Here is a 23,410-nt window from a genome sequence, read left to right as displayed (position 1 = left end):
AGAATCTTACCCTTGCCAATTTTATAAATATGTACTTGCAGATAAGTGTGGTTATTTTCTTTCATTTAGGGTCGTGGAAGAGGAAAAATCTCTCTGATTTGGGTATTGTGACCCAATGTATGGCACCTTCCCATAAAATCAACTCTCAATATCTCACTAATATATTATTGAAGATCAATTCTAAGGTACTTCATGTTTGCAATTATTTTGTTTTAATATCTGATTATCTCTAGCATTTTGCTAAAATGCCTTTTGAATTTTGTGTGCTTCAAAATCAGCTTAGTGGGATTAATTCCTTGCTTGCTATCGAGAAATCACCATTTGTTCCAATAATCTCTTCATCACCGACCATAATTTTTGGAAAGGATGTGTCTCATGGATCACCTGGTTAGTCTGATATGCCATCAATTATTGCGGTAATGTGCTCTCTTAGTGGTACCTAAGCTTTAATTACATCCTTTTCTTTTTGAAACTCTCATATTGCAGAAATATATATTATATATAGGTATATTTCATTATCTGTGTATGTTTTTCTCACTAATTGATGTTTATATAATGATATTTGATTGGTTTTCACTTTTATCTTTTTATGTGTTCAACATAGCAGGTTGTGAGCTCTCGTGATTGGCCCTTAATTTCTCGGTACCGGGCATCTACTAGGACACAATCTCCTAAAGTAGAAATGGTAGATTCTGTCTTCAAGCTTACTGCCGACAACAAAACTGATGGAGGAATTATCAGGTTGAGTCAAATATTTCATGCTTTTATAGCCAACACGTTATGACTAATCGGTGTTTAAGTTGTTAGCTTGGTTATTTGCGGTTAGTTTTTAGATATTCAATTGCTTTATAGAGGGCCAAGGAGTGTTTGGTTTAGGTCATTGAAATAAATTTTTTATGAAACGTGTGAAGTTTATCATTTTTTTTTTGCTAGTTTATGTGTTATTCAGCCATGTTACTTTTATTGCCTTAGATTAGGTGCATTGCATATAATTTATTTCATTATATTTTGTTTATCAATACTAACATTTTGGTTCTCTTATAGGATGCTGGAGATGATCAACGTAGAGGAGCTGATGAAGGCATGGATGGAGGGGTAGATCGAGGCAATGAAGAGGATGATGCTCCGAATCTTGGCGAGAAGTAGCTTCATGTGTTGAATTTGTTTCACGTACTTGTTGTTTCAAACGAAACTCTTTGTATATGTTCACCTACTTGTTAAATTTGTTTCACTTATAACTTGTGTTAAATTTATTTCACCTACTTTGTATATGTATTTTTTTTGTACTTTGTCTTTTATACACAGGTTATATAAATTATATAACGAGAATTTTTTTCTCGATATTTATATTTTAAACAAAATTATTTTATTTTTTTAAAATTTTGTGATAGATTAACAACGAATATTATTTGTCTCATAAACTGAAACAGCTGGTCTTTTGCGACGGAATGTAATCTGTCGCTAAATTGATGACAAAATCTAGAGACAGATATGTATTCGTCTATAAATGTTCGCGACGGACTAGCAACAGATATGTATCTGTCGCAAAACCAAATCAGTGCTTATGTAGCGACGAACTCGCGACAAATCATGAGATTCACTAATTCATCGTAAATTAACGATGAAAGTAACGACATATCAGTTCTGTCGCTAATTAGCGATCAAGAAATTGCGACAAACTCTATCCATCGTTAAGCCATCGTCAATCCGTTGCTAAACGAATTAATGATAGATTTGTGATGGATTAGCGTCGGATAGCGTCCGTCGCTAATCCGCAGAATTCTTGTAGTGGGTGATATATTGTGTTTTTTCTCTATCAAAGATGCGATTGTATAACATCTTTTAGGCCTAAGCGATAGAGGTACCTCTGCACATACTTTGTTTTCTCTCCATAAAAAAGGGGATAAGAAGCAATATTCATGTAAAAGAATGAAATTAATGCAATATATGAGCGATTTCATTTTTTGAAAGAATGATGCTTTGCTTCTCAACAAATTTTTTGTATTTAAATGCCCTATTTTTGCAAACCCTAGATTTTAGCCTCTTTTCAATGATTTTTTTAGGTGAATCTCTGGCAAATTTGGCAAATATTATGAAAGGAGAATAAGAAATTTAGCAACCCCATTTAAAATTCTTCATGATTTTTGCATTTATAGTACAAAAATAGTGACACTACTATTTTAATAGGTTCTTTTATGATTTGAATTTCGTTTTCTTGCCGACTTCAATTGCAGTGGCTAAATACAAATCAAAGTCTATACAATGCAGTTGTCAAAGCAGAAAAAAGAATGAACTTTTTCGACAGATGAAGCTCAAAGAGCTGCTCATACTTTACAAACCTACTAAGGCTGACTCTGTCCACTTCCAAATGAAAGTGCAGGCAAGGAGACTTTTTAGTCATTTTTTAAATGTATGTCTTGTTAATTTTGGGTTCAAGCACTTTTCTTCTTCCTTGTTTAAGTATTTTACTTCCTAGACTGGGTCAAGGATCTTATGGATGATGCAAAATTATTTCAAGCCTTTTGGAGGATCACTGTGTCATTTGCAGTAGCAGTGGGTGTTCTTGCACTTGGAGTTGGTATGACATCGGGCTATATAACCCCATGGACAGGACACTTTTATTCCCTACTCGATCCAACATATGCAATGGATCATATTCCTATTATTGCCTCAGTGTCTGAGCATCAGCCGACAATTTGGTCTTCTTTTATGTTTGATTTTCACATTCTGCTTATTCTGTTCCCAGCTGGACTGGACTTCTGCTTAAGTGCTTATCAGATGCCACAATATTTATTGTTTTATATGGTTTCACAAGCATGTATTTTGCTGGTGTGATGGTTCGTTTGATTCTTGTAGCTACTCCTGCTCTCTGTCTCATCAGTGCTATTGCAGTCTCTGGCACTAATATTTCTACTATGCTACTATCAGCAAGGGAATTCTTGAGGAATTTAACAACTGTGGGGTTTCCTCAGAAGATATCAACCAAGTTTTTTTAGTAAAAACAAAAACTTTGAGAAATACTTATTTTCATAGGAAATTTTAATGTTTCCTTGTGATGCTTACAAGCAGGGTCAATTTTGCAGTCTTTTCATGGTATTTTCATCTGATTTTTTGTGAGAAATTTAGTTATTCTGTCACAGTCAATTTTGCAGCCAGTGATCTATATATATTTTTTACTGTTTTCCCCTTTTACTAGTGCTAAATTAGTGACAGGAAAGGCATTTAAAAAACCAGTTAAATATTTTCACTAGCGCTTAATTTGCGCCAGTTAAAGTAGAATTTCACTGGCGAATGTAAATTGCACCAGTAAACCTTTACCAGCAAGGCTTTTATTGGCGAACCTACTGGCACAGTGATTGCACCAGTAAAAACTTTTTACTGGCGCAAAAGTCGTGCCACTAAAATTCAATTTTTTTGTAGTGAGGGTTTGGCATAGTGGGATGGGGCCTAGGCCGCTAGGCTAGGTTCAAATCCCATGAGCATCAACATCTGAATGAGCCAAAGCTTGGCGACTCCCTTGGGGCAAGTGGTAAGCCCACAGGGTTTTACGTTGTCAGAACATCGATCGTAGATGCAACAGGCAGAGACAACACGATTACGTCTTTGATCATGGGGATAATTTCTCATGTAAATATAAAAATACCAAAAAATTTAACCAAGAAGCATCTTCAGCTCAGACATCAATGACCAAAGAAATTATGAAGTAAGAAAAAAGGTAAAATTCTATTTAAGGGCCAACCTTTTACTCTTACTTTCAAATATAGGCTTCACATTTCTGAAATTTAAAAATATGAGCCAAACTGTTTTTTTAAAACAGTCAAATAGGGACCTCAAGTCAACATCTATCATCTTGTAATACCATTTTCCAATTGGTTTCTTGTATTGTCCCTTTATAAAAATTGAAAAGTACTCATCTATCCCCAAAGAAAGAAGAAAGTAAACAATTTGAACTCTTAATGATGAAGGTCATTGTTGTAATTTGACTTGTGATTTAACAAGTTTAAAGAACAATAATAAATGCAACCCCTTGTTTGACAGTTTTCAAGAAAAGTTTGGCATATATTTGAAATCACATAAACATGAGGCCTATATTTGAAATTAGGGATAAAAGGTTGGACCTTAAATGGATTTTTCCCTAAGAAGAAGCTAAATGTTTCCATTTATGTCAAACTCTAAGCTTTTGTTTGGGAGCCTTGAATGGGAGGTACGTTGCTGTTTGGTCTAGTGCTCTATTCTCTTTGCTATTTGAAAACAGTGATGTTGCTAAAACTCTGCATTAGGAATGGAGTTAGGGGCAACACTACATTTCAATACCAACTGGGGATCTGCTTATCTGGTAGGAGCACCTAGTGCACGTCACCCTGTGTTGGGATGTTGTAGGTTCAAAACCCAATGATATAGTTATATAACTGGTAGGGGTCTGCTTAACCCCAGCTTGCCTTTAAAAAAAAACTACATTTCAAAACCATTCACAAGAGGATGCTTACTACAACTTTAATATCAATGCCACATTTTTGCCAAATCATGTTTTGGCAACACCGGGAGTTGGTATTTTGATCTGAATGCAAGGCTCCCAAATATATAGTCTAAATATTGCTAATGAAAATCCATCTTGCCCCCAATGGGGGCTCAGCTTGTATGGTAGGAACAGTTAGTGCACGTCACCCTGTGTTGGGAACTTTACAAGTTCAAAACCCAATGGTACAATTTTCAACTGGTGGGGTCAGACTCACTCCAGCTTGCCTATCCAAAAATAGTTAATTCATCTTTCAGCTTAGCTATATCTCTTTTACACTTGAGATATTCAGTGAACTTGGTCTTACAACTTTGAAAGAAAAAACAGAAAAAGGAGAAAATTGAAGTGGAAAATGGCATATATAGATGGATCAGTGGCATGCATGGATGCCGACGTGTCAGTCAATCCAACTCACACAACATGATGAGCTCATCCTTAGATAACACAGATCTGAGGTAAGGGTCTGCTAAAGGTACCAGTCAGTGGTAGCCTTAGAAGGGACAGACTCAGATGAGGTAAGGGTCTGAAGCTTTAATGACATGTTTGGATTCATGGAATTGGGTAGAACTGGATCCGCTTCTTTCATGATTCTTGCATCAAAAACAGAGAAAGCAGGAGAATTTTGATGTGCTTTGGTTCCATTTCTACCCAATTTAACTAATCAAAACACATCCTTAGGGACCCATGCTGGATCTGCCCTAGGCAATTCATATGGATGTAGATGGCCGGGTCGGGATGGGGTCTAATCTTGCTGGACGTAGCTAACTGGATTGGGATGGGATGCATGGATCTTATCCCGAATCCGATCTAATTATAGTGTATATCTTAGTAGATTCTACTGTACCCATAATCACGTGGGATTTTGTTGGATTATAAGATGGACCCACACTCAGATTCAGACTTGAATACGAGGATGCTTTATCTGAATCTGGTTCCGAATCCGACTCAATTGGATGCGGTTTTGATTACTGAATGTGACTAAACGAACTGGGATTTGGTTGGATATGTTGGTTTTTTCTTGATCGTGGATGTGCGCAGTGAGGGAGGAGAACCAAAGACAGAACAGAGAGGGGGAGTGAGAGATTGGGAAACGGCCTCCGTCAAGGGGGATCGACTTTCTGACCCCTCTATTGAGTGTATATAACCTCCCTTGGTGTAGTCATTTCCCTGAGTCCAACAGGATATCCAACCCGAAAGCAAACTGTTCACATCTGCAGTAATTTTACTGCATTTTCAACTGGATTTAGCCTGTCTTACTTCTCTATAGCTGTCCTTGTTTGCTATTTGCAAGAACGCAAGATGGGTTAAGTCTGGGAATTCTCTGGGTTTGGATGCAGATGCAACCTAAGTACTGGGGGCCCATCTAATCAGACAAGGTTGGACACTAAAAACAGTGGCCAATTCCTCACACATTCCAACACCAAAACCTCTACTTATATATTCGCTTCCTCTGCAAGTTGTAGCATGCATTTCTCAATCTATTTCTCTCCTACCAAAAACCTCCCTTGCCATGAACCCTAATTCTAACGATTGGGTGTTTGGCAGTGGCACCACTGACCAGTTTATAGAGTTACAACTGCCTTGTTCACCAACCATAGTGCCACAAAACCTTGATACGATGAGCCTTCCTACTTCACAACACCGTAATGTTGTGCACCAAGGTGAACCCTCATGCTCTGACCTTCTCCTTTCCCCTTGTTTTGGTTCTGAGATGAACTTAGCACATTCTATGGGGCTGTGGGATCAATTCCCTTGTGAGCTGATGCAGTCGCAAGTGAGTCAATCTAAAAGACCACCATGTCAAAGCATCCCTAAACATGAGGAATGGATTCGGTTTGAGCTTCCTAGGGTACGACTCGACCATGATGCAGTCTGCACTAGTGACATCAGGCTTGGATATGCAAGTAGATGCAGTGAGGATGTTGTTTCACTAAGTAGCAAACATAAGGAAATTGTGGAAATCACTAGTGAAGTAAGCATCTTCTTTTACTGCATAATAATATGCAGAGAAGATAACTACGTGAAGTTTAAGAGAAATATTTTCAACCACAGGATGATGCTGAAGAAAATCAAACAGATGACAAGAAGCCCGGAGATTCTGGCAAGCGTCATAGGACGCAAAAATTTCGCAATTTGACAGAGAAGGTATGCATTATTTATAGATACAAATAGTCCTATTATGTGCTATATCATAAGATTGTGTTTGTTGGCTTAATAACATGGAACTCTGTCTTAATCATCTTATAATTAAACTCAGTTTCAACTTAAACTGCACATTTTCTTTGAGTGCAGTCAGGGCACCATGTTAACACTACACTCCTGTTTTTTTTTTTAATGATATTTACACAGAGAAACCGTCCCCAGGATCAGAGACCTAGTCGCGTTGGCTTTGCATGTTGTACTTACGGTTGTTGTCATGAGCTTAAAACTTCGTGGGCTTGTCCCTTGCCCCCAGGGAGTCACCATGCTTTGGTTTGCACAGGGGGTGATGCCCATGGGATTTGAAACCTAGACCCTAGCGGCCTAGGCCCCATCTCACTATACCAAACTCCTTAATTGAGGCTACAATGAACATTACTTAATTTGTTCACCATATTATGTTATTGACAGAAAAGAAGACACAGGATCAATGAGAAGATTGAAGCCCTGCATAAACTTATACCCCATACAGATAAGGTCAACAACTGAACCAACTGTGTGTGCGTGCTGAATCGATTTGTTCTGAAATTTGATTATTGAACTTTTGCAAAGCTAACCCCATATAGATGGGAAACAGCTCGATCAATGATGATGATGTTGATGATAATGTTGAATTTACAGAGTGATAAAGTCTCAGTGCTAGCTGATGCAGTTGAATATGTGAAATCCCTTCAGCTACAACTTGGGGTATGCCTTTTTCTTTTTCAAGTTGTTTAAGCACTGAATGGCGAGACATGGTCCAGTGTTCGTGTTCGCCCAAACACTGGTCCCTTTTAACAGGGTGCTAGTCGGAGGCTGGATCAGGTGCAATCACATTGAACATTTTTTATGTGCTGATGCACCTGACCACCCTCCATCGTTTCCATACACCTCATCAACTGTGGGACCCAAGAACAGATGGCGGGTATTGAAGTGAATGTGCAATGTGATTGCACCTGATCTTTTTCGGCGCAGTTGTGGCCCCCTCTTTAGAAGTGCTGGCACCCCAGTGTTATCAGAACACTTTATAAGGTGTTCTGCCTCCAACATTGGATATGCTTCCCCTGAATGGCGGTTTGTCCTAACAACAGTTTAACTACGAAAGAGTACCCTTATCATTCAACACCCCGTAAAAATAAGCCATTCTTATTACACTCTGTATTATTCGGAGATTTTTCTTCATTATTGGTCATATATATTACATTTCTTAATTTTATATTGAAACAGCATCGTCTTTGCCTCAGAGAGTTGCTATGAGTCCACTGAACTTAGCCAAGGATGGAGTCTCTCTCTCTCTCTCTCTCTCTCTATATATATATATATATATATATATATATATATATATATATATATATATATATATATATATATATATATATAGAGAGAGAGAGAGAGAGAGAGAGAGAGAGAGAGAGAGAGAGAGAGAGAGAGAGAATTGTGCTGTCCTCTTTTTGGTTCGGTCACCGTTAGGACCAATGCAGTTAGTATCGGAATCAGACCTGTATTGTTTGGGAATGATATGTGAATTGGCCGATACAGATTCTCAAGTGAATCGTGAATCGTCCAAAAAATAATAAAAAATATTATGTGTCAATCAGAATGCGGCACATGTTCAAACTATTAAAATAATATTAAAAATTAATTTTCAGCTATTTTTTACATTTATTAAAAAATAGCTGATTCAGGTCAGTATTGTATCAAATTTTTGTCGATATGATACGTATCAGCAGATTCAGGCCGATACACACCGATACTGACAACACTGGTTAGGACCCTCCAAAAATCATAGTTTTAGGTGTTTTATGGTAGATTTGAAATGATAGATGTGTTTATCATTACTTATTTACCAAGAAGCAAGCTTTGTTTTGAATTGATTAGATGTAAAAATATGAATATTTATCATCAAAATTTAGTACACTATCAATCATTGATTTTTTTACCTCTTTAAAATGCACATTTTAGCATAAAAATGCTTAATTAAAAACCTATTTTTTATTAAATAAACAATGATAAACACATCTAAAGGCTCATCTTGTATAAAACACCTAAAACTATGATTTTTAGATGGTCCTAATGGTGACATAACTAAGAAAGGGTAGCACATTAGTTTTAACAATTCTCACGTCTAGATTTGTTTTTAGGTCAACAAAAAAAATAAACGGTACATATTACACCTAAAACTCAATTAACTAAAAATAAAAAGTTCTTGTTAAATTGATTTGATTCAAAGCAAAGGTTTTACCAAATGAGCAATGATAATGAATCTGAAAGCTACCCATCTCTCTCTCAATGATAATGAATCTGAGAGAGAGAGAGAGAGAGGGTGGTAGCTGCCGACCACCCAGCTAGTCTATTGTCAGAGGACATGCAGAGGATGGAGTCACTTCGTGCACTCTTTAAAAGGGTCTTTAGCGTCGCACAAAAATGCCGCTAAAGTTCAGTGCTTTTGAAGTGCTGCTAAAGACCTTTAGCAACACTTCGAAACTGGGGTCTTTTTACCTTTAATGTGGATTGGTGGGTGGTTAACCAGTGGTACTCTATCACCATAGGTCGCAATGGTACATTTGATTAAAGTAGATCTAAGCTCAAAAAGCAAAATTTAACCATTGGATCATGTTAAGCATATTCTATTTATTACTTTCATGTGTTAAAGTTGAGACAAATGTGATGTTTTGTACCATCTTTGAAACCTTATTTTCATGAATTGGGAGCCATTGATTTTCACCATCTCAAAAATGAAATCCTATTTGTATTAAACATGATAAAACCTTCTAATATACTAAATAAACAATTATAAACACATCTATATGATCAGATTAACTATTTAGTGGCTAGATCTATGCAAAGAAGAGCGTGTACCACCTTATCATGGTGCAAAACTACCAATATATATATATATATATATATATAATGCATTCCTTAGGCCCTTTTTCATTAGGTTTCGTTGGGTCCTTTAAAAAATTACAGTTTTAAGTATTTTTTCTCACATCTAACACCGTAGATGTGATCTATAGGTTTTATTAGTGGAAACTGGCTTTTGTATTGCCAGAATCTGACCTGTATATAGTTTTTTCCCGTTATCCAAAATCAATAGCTATGAAGGTACCAGTTTTTAGCAGCTTAAAAAAACATATTTTTTGTCAAAAAACATGATCTAAGAGTCGATTCTCACTAAATCTAGCATGCTAAACACATCTAATGGTCCAGATCTATCATAAAAACACTTAAAACCTATGTGGGCGGAACGGGACTAGAACAAAAATGAGGCCTAATATGTTCAGTTCTCGTGTATATATATAACACTTTCAGGGACGACGAAGCATGACGATGTCATTGTGGAACTTTGCAGTTGAGCTGTCGCATTATTGATAATTGGAGAGTTTATTAGTCCGATTGTGGGGCTAATATGTCGTTCTTGAAATTGGGAAGCTGGTAGAGTCTAGACCTCTAAAAATACTAGTTTGCGCCCATAGCTTTTCTTTCTCTTTTTCTTGGGGCGGCACATAGGAAAAAAAAGCATTAATTACATAGGAGGGAGAGGTTGGTATTTCTTGGCTTGCTCGGGGCTTATGAGATGAGCTTAGAGAGTAGAGCAACCATCGACTGGTAGAGGGTACCTAGCCAAGCGCATAAGAAGGTTGCTCCTGGTTCAGGTAGAGATGTAGGGTCGTGCAGGTATATTACACACAGCAAAGGACAGTCGGCTGAGGGTTTAAGTGTGTGTATATATATATATATATATATATATATATATATATATATATATATATATATATATATATATATATATATATATATATATATATATATATATATATATATTATGAGAAATATTTGCTAATAATGTGGGTAAAGAACTAATGATCTAAAAATCATAGGTGCAGGTTGTATCGACTCATGTTTTTCTGATGTACAAATGTGATCTTTTGAGTTGTGAAATTTTGGCATATTGTGGGCTGTTGATTTTTGGACTCCTTTTAAAACCTAATTACTTGTCGTAATCACATAATTCAAAACAAGTTTCCTACTTAACAAACCACGTAGATGACATCCGTAACATTTGATCTAAAATGAACAATTATTTTTTTTTAAGAAAAAAATGATTTGTACTCATTAATTTCTTACCTTTATTAGTAGCTAATATTTACCATATATATAGGGGCACTGTAATATATTAACTAGGGGTGTTAACGGGTTGGGTTTGGTTCAGACTCAAATATAACGAGACTTGGACCAGATTTTCAGGTATGGTATAGGGTTCAGACCCCGGTATAATCGAGTCTACTGTAAGAGAAGTCATACCCGTATCTGATAAGAACTACATGAACGAAATCCAGACCATACTCGGTAAAATAATATTTTTTATTATTTTTACATTGAAAAATTGCAGGTCTTAATCAAAACTTAGGCCGGCCCGGGTCTGGCATAAAATTCCACAAACTATACCCGGATCCATGCATTAATCGGACCTTCGGGTCCGAACCCGAGTCTTAATCGTGTCTTCTTATTTGTCACCATACCCGGACCCTATCGAGTTTGGTCCGGGTAAAACTGACCCCTTGACACCCCTAATATTAACCATGTCTTTCCACAGCCTTCATAGCTACACAGGAAGAGAACCTCAGTTGTTGGTTCTGGTTCTTGTTCTACTGGTTCTGGCTCCTTTTGCTTTTCAAGTGCCTTCAATGTTTCCGCTTGAGGTTGAAAAGGAAAAACAAAAAGGAGAAGAATAAGATGGAGAATATGTTGGTGATGATGATGATGATGAGGAGGAGGAGGATGAAGATGACAATGGAGCAACACAATGAAAATTACGAAGAGAAACTTACTGGCATCAAAGATCAGACCAGGGTCCAAAGCAGCAGTCACATTGACAAAACCACTACCCATATCAAAAGGAGTAGCAGGAGCCTGGCTTAAATCTGGATTGGTGTAAGTCCTTTGTGCCATTATTGGACCTCCTTGCTTGTCATTCAGGGATGCGGTAGTAGAGAGTGCAGATGCTATGGCTGAAGGACTAAAACTAGGGAATATGTGAACCGGACTATGGACCGATCTTTTTATGTTTTTTTTTTTAAAATTTCTTTTTCAAATTTCACCATATAGATGTGATCTAGATGTTTGGTTTTATAGAAACCGACTATTAAATCATCCTATTATGATGCATAAGAATGATCTTTTAATGCTTGAAAATCAATGACTCAAAATTTTCATAAACATTTCAAGCATCCAAAAAATCACATTTTTTCATCGAAAATACATGATCCAACAATGAATTCATATCAAATGGACCATGCTGAATACATTTGCAGGGTTGGATTCACGAAAAAAATGTCTATTTCACAACCAGGTTCACATATTTTCAGTTAACATATTCTAGTTGCATATGTGAGAAAATGAGTCAGTTTCTAACTACATAATACAACATTGTGTGTGTGAAAGAGTATGTTCAAGGTCATTTATCTTTAAGACCATCCTAGACCCTTTTAAAAAATATACTTTCATGTATTTTTGTTTGATCTATACCTATAGATGTGATATCCATGCTTTATTTAGTAGAAAACATGTATTCATTTAAACACTTCTCATATTTAGAAGTATTTTTAGCTCAACAAAAACATCGGTACATGTTACACCAAAAAATTGATTAACTAAAAATCAAGAATTCTTGTTAAGTTGATCATATCACAAAAATTACTCTTTAAGACTATATTGTGAAAATATCACAAGATTTTCAAAATCCCAGCAATATTTCTTGCCATCTTTTAACCATGCTGAACATGTACATAGGATCAGATTTAGTTAAAATGACATCTCCGTATGAGTTTCAACTAGGAGGTTTGGAAACCATGAAACTAGCTAAGGTTTGAAGGAGGCAGTATTTCTTTTCTTTTCTTTTGAAATGGGAGGCAGTATTTCGTGCATAGAAACAATATAATTACGTTCTATCCATGGATGCCTCTTGATCAATAGTACTAGTAGAAAATTACCACAAGTTTTGAGGCCTTTTAACATTTTCTCACATCAGAATTTTACCATCCTTGAGCAGGCTATGTCAATGGAGAGCAAACAATTGGCTCCCTCTAGTACTGGGCAACAGTTCCCTCCCTTTTGTCCAGTGGGTCAAGGAATACAGGGCACGAGCTGCACTTATTCTGTTCCATTCCAAAACATGGCTCATTCATTTGTTCCAGGGGCTTCATATCTGCCATGGATGCAAAGCTTTCCACTTCAACAAATGCCAGTTCTGCCATCACCTCATGTCCATATGAACTTCAACTGTGGACTCGTTACTCCACAACATCAGCCGATGGGTGTGCCAATTCAGGTTCATATCTCAAACATTTTGGAAACATCTTCTCAATACTACATGCCATCTTTTTGAGTCATGAACTTTGATATTGGAAGATCTTAAAAAACCTACTTGCACCTCACAATTATATGATCCAAACTTGTAAATCATATCTGTAAGGTTTGATCAGGTCCAATCACATTGCACAAATGCAATTTGCTGCTGCAGGTCATCACCATTTATCTGCTGCCGGGCCCCACATGACAGGCCGTACAACAGAAGATGGAGGGTGATCAAGTGCCGGGCCCCATATATATATAGTTTTTTTTCCACATACCAAACAGCACTAATTATAACTTTTTTTATATATGCAGACAAAGCGTGAAGTTTCCAAAGAAGGCCGTAGTATAGCGAAAGGCAAGGAGCCAAGCAGTGATCCAAGTGGTAAGTGACTTCTAGCATCTGACCAAAGGGGTCGTTCACATGGTATCGGGCATGTACATAGGCAGGTCTGCTCCTACCCTGATCAAGTCAAGTCCTTGTGTTGGCACCCTCTTCTGCTAAACGAAGAGGCTGCTTGAGGGTCAAGGGAATTGAGATCAGGTGCAATGTGATTGCACAAGTGTGCTGCTGCACCTGATCACCCACCATAATATTGGGCCCCACAACTGAAAGGTTGTATCCTAAAGATGGTAGGTAATTAGGTGCAGCAGCGCGCTAAAAGTGTACAATCACATTGCACCTGATCTTCCGTCGGGTCAAGGGGGGAGCCTAACGACATGCTACGACCCACAGCCCAGCTATGTTTCTGATCCCAAGTGTGGTTTCTTTTATAATAAATCAAAATAGGAAAAAAGGTCGCTAGCATCTCTCTCTTTCTCTCTCTGTATTTCATTTACTTCAGTATTCAAATGACTTGTTGAGCGCAGGCTATACTGAAGACCACTCAAAATTTTAAGGTTGTACGTGTCAAGTTGTAATTCCCATTGAATTGGGGATTCTCGGCCTATGCAAACTCCAGGGCAAGGCAATGTAGAGCTGGCCCATAAAAACTCCATACTGGCCATTTGACATCCAAGGAAGTTCGTCAATGGTGATTGCAAGAGCCTCTTCATACAAAAAACCAAATAATTTACATTATGACAGTGAGAACCCTTTCAACCCTTGCTTTTAGCTGCTCTTCTGATATTTCTTTTTGTTGTTTAATACTAGAAACGCATGCATATAATATCTCAGCTTTTGGTCCTCCGTCTTTCCTTGTAACTTAAAAAGAAAAAAGAAAAGTAGATATGAGTTAAGATTCTTTTGTAGATCTCTATGGTAGGGATGGCAGTGGACTGGGGCGGGGGCGGGGGTGAGGGACAAGGTCTCCACCCCCGCCCCGTCTCAAAATCCTGTACTCCATCCCCGCCTTTATCCTTGCACGGGTTTTGATTTTAACCTCCATCCCCATTTCATGAACTCCATTCCCGGTTCAAACGGGATGAGGCGGGGCGTGTCCCCATTTTCCCTCGGTCCACTACCATCCCTAAAGAAGGATCGAGGATGGGGCAGGGCAGGGATCGGGATGAGGACAGGGTAGGGCAGGGGAAAGCGTAAGTCCATTCCCGCACGGGTTTTGATTTTAACCTTCATCATGGCTTCATGTCCTCCTTCCCTGGTTCAAACGGGGCGAGGCAGGGTGGGGCCCTGTTTCCCCCCGGTACATTGCCATCTCTACTCTATGGATACTTTCTTGATTGGCACAGTCATTTTACAAAAACTGTATATGTATGCATGACGTGTGCACCGATCATATGATTTGCCAAATCATGATGGACAAATGCTCTAACATCTCCAGAGTCCATTGTGTTGATTAATGGCCAATCACCCCCAGTAATGATGTCAGCAAAATGTTTGTGGTGGGGCTCACCACTTGCACAAATAGTAGTTAGATGATTGATGGACGGTGAAGATGTTAGTGCATTTCCTCAGCCTGATTTGACAGATCAGCTGACCTGTTCCTGTGCACTTCTTTTTTATTGATAGGCAAGCTAGGGTTAGGTAGTGTCACGAGCATAAAATTTTTCGCAAATAGGCAAAGGCAGTGCACCAACACTTTTCCATGTGCTGAATCATTTCATTGGCCCTACGCACCACCTCGTATGCAGCTGCCTAGCAGAAGCTAATCAAGCACATCACCAAATGCGTATTCTATATAGTCCATGCCACTTTGTGCATAGTTGTCTCATACCAGCTATGACTTTCGAAAAGGATACAAACTTGCCTTAGCCTTGCGTACCATCGAGCGTATTGCGACTCCATGCGCTTGCTATAGCGAAACCTCGCCACTAAAATAACAAGACCTTGCGGCCCTCAGTTCGAAGACCAGTTGATGATTGAACATCGTAGCGAAGAGCACCACCAAGACTTATTTGTCGGCACCTAGGCATTCACTTGCCTAGCTCCGAGTCATCATATTCGGTTGGAATCACCTAAAGTGATCCCTGAGAGAATTAACCCTAACCCACATGCTCTCTCGTGCGTCCAAACGCTACACGTGGGAAACTCCTCCAAGTCGAGATGTCTTTAACAAAATCTCCAAAGGCAACATCTTCTGATCCACTGACACTGCTTAACCAAACAATACTCCACGTATGTGCCACCACACAGCGATGCAGTAATGATGATACTGTTGCCTATCACATGTCGTGCTATCACCGCATGTCATCGATCAAGCCAACACATACCGCGTGTTCCTACACTCGATGCATTTTTCACTCAATAGAGCTTTGCACTGTACATACCCCATTTTGAAGAGTTTGGGACATTCTCTCCCACATAAACCATTGTCATTATCGACAATGCCGGTGCAAGTAAGAACACAGTCTTAACTAATATGCCACTTTCACTTTGCATTTATCTTTGGTCTACTTCTTTTCTTCACCATAATCAACTTGTTCTGGTTTCCATCGACCATCGCCTCAACCTTTAACACGCTAAGTTATATTCTTTAACGCGCCTCCAATCATTTAGACAACAATCTTTTGTTGTACCAACATCGAGTATTATTCGCTCATGGGACCCCAATGTAGTCTCATACACAAGCAGGTCATCATTTCCCGTATGACAAACTTGTCATCTTCATGCTCATGGCTGGGGTGCCTTCTGATCCCAGTAAGGACAATTTCAAGCCCTTCGAGGTCCTGATAGAGAAGGACGACCACCAACGTGTATCACAGGGATATCAACTCCCTTAAGGCACCAACTTGCGGCTTTCTAATGGTCTAAACTAGTTTTGAAGTGGGGGCGCCTACTTGTGTATCACCCTAAAGCGGTCTTTCAAAGCGTCTTTCTGGGCACTCGTCTACACAAGAGGCAACACAGTCCAATGTTGCAACTCTCATCCGGAGTAGCATGTTGTAACTCTCATATGAAGATAGCAAAATGTTCTCGCAGAAACCAAACCGATGAGCCACAAACAATAACTTTTTCCACACACATAATTCATAGAAGAACTGCCAACTCAAGGGATCAAAACCACGAGTATTCTGCTCAAGATGGGCATTCCGATAACCCACAATCTTTGGAGAGAATAGAGAAGTTTAATTTAGTCTCTCATACTCAAAGGTGCAAATCCATTCAGCCGAGTCCAACGTGCATTCTCTGCATGCACAAGGCAAACACCACGCTCCATCTACAAGCCTAACACACAACTGGTAGAAATCTTTAGCTTATTCACGTTCTCTTAGCTAACTAAACAACAACCTTACACTTATTCTTATTGTAACGCCCCAACTTTTTATAGTGAAATTTTGGAGTAATTTTTTTTTTTTTGAAATAGCGGAAGTGTGAAAAACACAAGTCGGGTGCATTACAGGATAAAACAGAGAAGTACTAAACATACCATTCATTAATTGAAACATTAATGTCATTAATTACATCCCATAACAGAAATGTAAATGTACTAATCAGAGTTCAAACAGAAAACACTGAAAAACTGAGATCTCTTGACTACTTCCAAATGCGACGCCACGATGCTCCATTTATGCATTGCCTGAAAAACATTTAAAGCAGAAGGGTCAGACTCCCCTGTCTGCGTAAGAAGCAATGTATTTATATGTGGTGCTCAGTGTCCTGTGTACAAATATGTGCAACAACTGCAGATATAACTAGCATGAAAGTTTATATCATTCTAAGAAGATAATTATGATTTCTAATTCATGATACAGTGCAAAAGATCACTGAACTAAAGGTATATTTATCTACATTAGTACAAGTTGTAGATTCCACAAGTTTCACTAAAGCCAAATCAATAATATATAATTCTTCAGAGATAAATTTCGAGTCAACTTAAATTATCTAATGCTTAACTTACTCTTACCTTGTGGGTACGCACAGGCATAGACCTCGTAGCGGACCAAGACCATACAGTGAGATGCCTAGCTCTCACGAAAACATGAACGTCCACGAAGTTTGTACCACGTACCCTCTTCAAGGTAGACCATGGGTCCAGTAACATACACCATCTTTCAGGTGTACCCAGAGCCCGAAGAATCCGGTAACATATACCGTCTTTCAGGTATACCCAGAGTCTCAAAGGTTTTATATTTCATTTTACATTTTCTTTATAACCAAGTGCGAGCTATCACACTACAAGGGGTCCGGTAACATACACCATCTTTCAGATGTACCCAGAACCCTAGGAAACCAGTAACATATATCATCTTTCAGGTATACCCAAAATCCCATATTTAGGTTATGTGTGCATATTTTTAATTTTATTTATTCGTATATGCAAGTCATTGCACCACAGGGGACTTTCAAAACCCCAACTCATACTCAGGTTGATCTTAGTATATGCACATTACCCATCGAATGCCCCAAAGGCACCAACCATAATTTCTCATAATTCTGGTTCAACTTTGTGTCGAGTACTTAAACATTCGGCATTTTCAGTTTTGTTTATGAGCTCGAGTATACGTTCCGTACCCTCATTGGTTATGCCGCAACATGGCATTATCCAACTTTATCATGTGTGTTCCATGTATTGGACATAATCCTAAAGTCCATATGTGAATCACATATTTAGTTTACCATCGAAACTATTTCCTTCATAGATATTTCAATTGCATTTCACCTAAAAAGTCTTTAGAAAAACTTTTCTAAAAGAACCCTTCATGAAAATCATTTTAGAAAACTCTTTACTTAAATTTTCATGTTTATTAGTCAACCAATAGCTCACCGGTCGACCAACCTTTTTTGCTTCAAATCTTCTAAGCAAAACGTTATTTTTTTGTAAAATTAGTCGACCGAAGAATTTATCAGTCGACCGGACAGAATGTCTGTTTTCTGAAAAAATTTAGCAGCGGTCGACTGATCATAAAATTAGTCGACCGAAAGTTTTATCAGTCGACCGGACAGAATGTCCGTTTTCTGGAAAAATTTAGCAGCAGTCGACTGAAGGGTTTATCAGTCGACTGAACAGAATATCAATTTTCTGAAAATTTTAGCATCAGTCGACTGAAGGTTTTATCAGTCGACTGATCAGAATATCTGTTTTCTGGAAAAAATTTAGCATCAGTCGACTGAAGGTTTTATCAGTCGACTGATCAGAATATCTGTTTTCTGAAAAAATTTTAGCATCAGTCGACTGAAGGTTTTATCAGTCGACCGAACAGAATGTCTGTTTCCTGGAAATTTTAGTAGTAGTCGACTGAACATATTATCAGTCGACTAACTATTGTTCCAGTCGACTAATTTTGCCATTTTTCTGTAACTTTTAAAAGGGTGTATCCTTTTATTTTTCAAACATTTTGATCATTCTAAATGGACTGTTTTGCCACCCCTTTCATCCTCAATGTATGGAATCTTTCAACTATAAATATGAGTGCATTACACACTCAAAAACATCGAATCAAATCGAATTACCCAATAGGAATGATATATCTTTATTTTTACCATGATGTGAAATAGCAATCACGTATACATAACTTCAGACTTGATTAAAATCATTCAATCTACAAAGTATGAAAGATATATTGAACAAGAAAATACAACCAAATAATAATTTCATGAATAATAATCCGAGATACTTAAGGTTCCACGCCATTTGCCTACTTTATTTTTGTTTCGATCTTGAATCTGTCATGGCTAACACCCACACCAAAAATATATGCATTTTCCTACATAGATTCGTACTGTAGGTTTTGATATGAGTACTACATATCACCAGGCATACACATAGGAACAAAATGCCCTTACAAAGAACACCACAGTGCCCCAACGTTGGTCAAGGGTGAGAACCATGGGCTGAACCACTACATATTAACCTATTGACGAGTAGGTGTTTCAACTCATGCCACCTCGGTCTCGAGGCCCTAAACATACCTACCTATGGATGGTGTTTGTCACGTAAACTCCATGATATTGCAACATAGATGTGCAACAAGACATCAACCACTTACATACAAATAACAATGCTCCTTACCTCTTTGGAGCCTCACGATGGCAAGGCTGCAATCCCTTCTCTTCGTTAGAGCGGCACCCCACATCGATAATGGATGTTCACGCGTTCAGCAAGGGAGGTCCACACAGTCCAACAATGGAGGTCGACCACCACCGTGAGAGAGAGAGAGAGAGAGAGAGAGAGAGACGCCTAATGTAACTCCTTACCAAAAATCTCTCATTTAACTCCTCTATCTAGGGGGAAGTTACCAAATTTTCAAAGCATTAAATCTTCACCCAAATCTCACGTTTTTGGTAGGTGATGTCTATTTCCAACAATGCCCCCTCCTCTCTTTGGCATGATTTCCTCTAACTTCCCTCACTATTTGCTTTATGGGTATCCCTCTTCCATGTCACCTGGGATTCTCCTCAATCCTTGGTAGAGCTAGATGAAAAAGGCAAAAAATTTAGGCTTAACATAATCCCACGTTTTTACCCTTTTCACCAAGGTAGAAATAATCACTTTCTTGAAAAAAAATAATTTGTGCACAAGGGGTTTTGAACTTGGGTGGTTAACCTAAGGGGTAACAAGCCCCACCGCTTGTGCTATGTTGCTCTTTGTTGCAAAGGGTGTGAATTAAATTGTATATAACACTATTCATTTTGTTCCGGATTTCATGAAAAATATAATGTTTTTTTTTCACTTCTATGTGGGCGCCCCGAGGTTTTGAACTCGGCTTGTGGTATCACACATTGTGTGTCCTACCACAACACCACACCATCACTTGGTGTTTACTTTTGCAAAAGTATTCTTTTTATGTCATATTGGGACGTTTTTCCTTGTTGAAGGATTTCTTCCATTTTCAAGTAAATTTTTCACCCGTTGGTTTTAAACTTGCGCTCGCTTACTTTAAATGTGCTTTGGATCTCATGCTATCATCCTGAAACCATCGGGTTTCCTTACTTGGCCTCGTGAACCGGGTCGGATCATCAGATCGTCAAAGTCCAGATCCAAGTACCCTTTCCAGTATTCGTTATTGGATTCGCTCGACTGACCCGCAAGCCTCAAAATCACATTGAATATCTCATAAACCATATTATCTCACGTAAACACACATTTTTATTTCATTGAAAATTCTTTAAAATTCATGGGTTTTACACTTATCATTGACAAGATGACCTATACCACCCTGCCAACATCTTGCTTCTATGCTCAGTCAATAACACTTCAACTGCGCAAATTTGCGTAATCAGGATAAACCATCATTGTTCTCTTCAATATCACACTCAATAAACAACAAGGTCTCTGTGAATCTTTATGCTCTGATGCTAAATTGTTACGAGCATAAATTTTTTCGCAAACCCATGATGCGCCAGACTACCCAGCCTAATGGGAAAAGGCCGTGCACGAGCACTTTACAATGTGCTGAATCATTTTATTGGCCCTACGCACCACCTCGTTCGTAGCTGCCTAGCAGAAGCTGATCAAGCGTATCTGCAAATGCATATTCTATCTAGTCTATGTCACTTTGTATATAGCCATCCCATACCAGCTATCACTTCCGAAAAAGGCACAAACTTGCCTTAGTCTTGCGTGCCATGGAGCGTATTGAGACTCAATGAGCACACTACAACAAAACCTTATCACTGAAGGAACAAGATCTTGTGGCCCCCAGTCCGAAGACCAATTGATGATTGAACATCATAGCAAAGAGCACCACCTAGACTTATTCATCGATGCCTAGGCATTTGCTCGCCTAACTCTGAGTCATCGTACTCGGTTGAAATTACCTAAGGTAATCCTTAGAGGAATTAGCCCTAACCCACACACACACCCGTACGTCCAAACGCTACGCATAGAAAACTTCTCCAAGTCGAGAGGTCCTTAACCAAATCTCCAAAGGCAACATCCTTTGATCCGCTGACACAACTTAACCAAATAATGCTTCAAGTCTGTGCCGCCACACATCAATACACTAACGATAATACAGTTGCCTATCATATGACGTGCTATTACCTTACGTAACCGATCAAGCCAATACATATCGCATGTTCCTACACTCAATGCATTTTTTACTCAATAGAGCTCCGCACTGCACATGCCCCATTCTTAAGGGTCGACTTAGGATGGGTAGACCCCTATCAGATATTTCTTAAGCCCCATGTGGCAGAGGGATTCGAACCTAGGCCTTCAGCTTGGCACAAAACCCCGCTTACTACATGGGATACCACTCCTGTTTGCATGGCTTCTTTTTTAATTCTTAAGGCATGTTAGCAATTAATGCCTTGTGTTATATATGGAAGTTCTATATGGTCTCATATCCACACTTTCTCAAGGTTGGTAAAACATGAAAAAAATACAAATTGTGATTGAAATTGCTCGTTGCACTTGTTTTTGCTTTGAACGCAAGATTGACTTTGTGATCAACAATCACAGTTTCTATTTTCTCAGATATAATTATTCATGTTCAACCTCTGACTAAAGTTATCATCATTGTTAGATAATAATTCTCATTTGCACTATTTCTCATAACCAAGCAAACATAAGAAAATGGGGCAGTGAGATTTAAAAACACATTTGAGGCCTGATTCAAAAACACAATGTCCATACCCTCTGATTTGGAACCACGTGATTTCCTACACATGAGATGGATTCACGTATGATGTAAATCACATAATAGAATTATAAATATATATTTTTAAAATTAAGAATAATAGAGTTTGAATTGTAAACATTTTGACTCAAGCTTAAAATAGCTCATTTACAAAATGAATAGTGTTCAAAGCTGTAAGGAAATGGATTTAATTTAAACTCAAAACTTATTACTCGCAAGCTAGACATTTGAACCATCTATACTGGATGATATAAAATTTATATTTATATAGTATTTATTACTAGTTAACTATGTCATAAGTACACGCCATTTTTGGTGATACGAGATGACATGCTGACACAAAAATTGATATATACTGCATTATTTTAATAATATTTTATTATAATTTTATTTTATTTTAATAAGAAGCATTTTTATTGTTAAAATATTCAAAAATGGTTCTTATTGATTAAAAAGAGTTGAAAAATCCTTGTCCTTGTGTCCCATATATTTTTTGAAAAAAAATTCAAATGTTTGAGTCGAATCCGAATACCCAATCCTCGAGTCCACGAATCATTATAGCTAGTTAATGAACCTATATGAGCCAAGCCGAGCTGAACAACTGCGCTCATGTTCGGTTTGCCGAGCCTATTTTATAAGTTTGAATGGGCTATTTATAAGATGAACACAAACCTAGCTACAAGCAGCTCATCTCGTTTCCCAGAGACCAATAACAAATGTTCAACCTAGACCAATGTTGAATTTCTGGATATGGGTATAGCAATGACGACCCCAATCCCACTCAGCTCAACCCAAACTCAACATAAATAATACACGGGTTGGGTATAAGCTATGATTTTTGTCACACTTCTAATCCATAGTGAATTGGATTTAAGTATCTTATATGTATTTTTCAGTAAAAGTTTTATGTTTAATGATTGACTACTGCATGAGAACAAATGCTTCTTGGAAACATCTCTCCATTTCAAATACTTCACTTCTCTCATTTTTCTTATCAACTATAATGATGCAAATCAGGTTTTAAGGAATTCTAATATACAATGTCAAGTATTTTTGCTTTCCCGCACCTTATATTAACTTGCAAAAATGCTCAACGCCCTTAGCCCATATGTTGGGCATGTCTTATATATATATATATATAGATTCAATAGGAAAAAACAAAAATACATAAAAATGATGTCTCACACATTAGTTCTCATACTTCCAGTTCTCATATTCTAGTGATTCTATATGAGTCACTATAATATGAGAACTAGAAATATGGGATTTTCAAAGCTTTTTTGCAAATCCAACCATGTGAATATGCTTGGCATGGTGAATTTGTTACAGATTTGGCATACACTATTCTCATACTTGTTTTTTTCTTTGGTACTGCTAGAGCTC

Source organism: Nuphar pumila, chromosome 10 (genome assembly GCF_984573655.1).
Source record: "Nuphar pumila chromosome 10, dmNupPumi1.hap1.1, whole genome shotgun sequence".
In the NCBI taxonomy this organism is placed as follows: Eukaryota; Viridiplantae; Streptophyta; class Magnoliopsida; order Nymphaeales; family Nymphaeaceae; genus Nuphar; species Nuphar pumila.
The sequence above is the reverse complement of the archived record's forward strand: the minus strand, read 5'-3'. Positions refer to the sequence as shown.